The following is a 1,787-nucleotide window of genomic DNA, read 5'->3' on the forward strand; positions in this document are numbered from 1 at the left end:
TTTAAGCACCAAGAGAAAATTATTATCAAATTTCTGTAGCCAGAGTATCTATTTTTTTAATAATGCAAAGACAAACATTTTTTTAGAAAAATCAGAGTTCATCACTGAGACGTCTTCACTAAAGAAATTACTAAAGGGCACCTGGATTGCTCAGTCAGTTAAGCATCTGCCTTCGGCTCAGGTTGATCCCAGGGTCCTGGGATTAAGACCAGAATCAGGGGTCACCTGGGTGGCTTAGTGGGTTGAGCCTCTGCCTTCGGCTCAGGTCATGATCTCAGGGTCCTGGGATTGAGCCCCGCATTGGGCTCTCTGCTGAGCGGACAGCCTGCTTCCCCCTCTCTTTCTGCCTGCCTACTTGTGGTCTCTCTCTCTGTCAAATAAATGAATAAAATCTTAAAAAAAAAAAAAAAAACCAAAAACACAGAATCAGCCTCTCTGCTCAGTGGGGAGTCTGCTTCTCCTTCTCCCTCTGCCCTCCCCACCACCACCCTGCTCATGCTCTCTCTGACTCTCTGTCTCAAATAAAAAATAATAATAATAATAATAAAAAATTTTAAAAAATTTAAAAAAAAAACAGAAATTACTAAGGAATATACCTCAGGAAAAAGGAAAAAAATAATTTCAAAAAATTCTCAGGTGCAAGTAATAATGGTAAACAAGGAAATTGGTAAATATGCAAGTATATTTAAACAAATACTATTACTTTTTAAAGATTTTATTTATTTATTTGACAGAAAGAAAAATCACAAGTAGGCAGAGATGCAGGCAGATGGGGAGGGGGAAGCAGGCTCCCCGCTGAGCAAAGAGCCCAGTGCACAGCTTGATCCCAGGACCCTGGGATGATGACCCGAGCCGAAGGCAGAGGCTCAACCCACTGAGCCACCCAGGAACCCCTAAACAAATACTATTATTAATAATTTCTAATTCCTGTGGCCAAAAAAAGTAAGACTAGGCAGCAATACTATTTTATTGAGAGGGGCAATCAGATTACAAAAGTGTCCTAGGTCCATGGTTTAATTGCGGGACTGGGTTAAAATATTGACTAACTTTATACTCTAAGTATGCATATTAATACATCAGGGGAAACTACTAAAATAATAAGAATGTATAACTTAAAAACCAGCAGAAGAAAAATGTGGAATTTAAAAAAAAAATCATTGCGGGGCACCTGGGTGGCTCAATAGGTTAAAGCCTCTGCCTTCGGCTCAGGTCATGATCCCAGGGTCCTGGGATCAATACCTCCATCAGGCTCTCTGCTCAGCAGGGAGCCTGCTTCGTCCTCTCTCTCTACCTGCTTCTCTGCCTACTTGTGATCTCCATCTGTCAATAAATAAAATCTTAACAAAAAATAAAAAATAAAATCTTTGCAAAAGAAAAATAAGGCAAAAAACAGGGAGGTTAAGTTAAATTTATGTGAGAAGTAAACTGGCATAAACATCTGAATATATCAATAATTATAATAATTCTAAATGAATTCAATTTGTCCATTAAAAGAGATTGTCACAGTGGATCTGGTAAGAATGGCTAAAACCAACAACTTAGGAAACAACAGATTTTGGTGAAGATGTGAAGAAAGGGGAACCTTCTTGCACCGTTGGTTGGAATGCAAACTGGTGCAGCCACTCTGGAAAACAGTATGGAGGTTCCTCAAAAAGTTAAAAATAGAACTGCCCTATGACCCAGCAATTGCGCTACTAGGTATTTCTCCAAAGGATACAAACATAATGATTCCAAGGGGCATATGCACTTCAATGTTTATAGCAGCAATGTTCACAATAGCCAAATGA

The sequence above is a fragment of the Lontra canadensis genome, unplaced genomic scaffold (genome assembly GCF_010015895.1).
Source record: "Lontra canadensis isolate GAN:19392208 unplaced genomic scaffold, GSC_riverotter_1.0 scaffold3150, whole genome shotgun sequence".
NCBI classification, from domain to species: Eukaryota; Metazoa; Chordata; class Mammalia; order Carnivora; family Mustelidae; genus Lontra; species Lontra canadensis.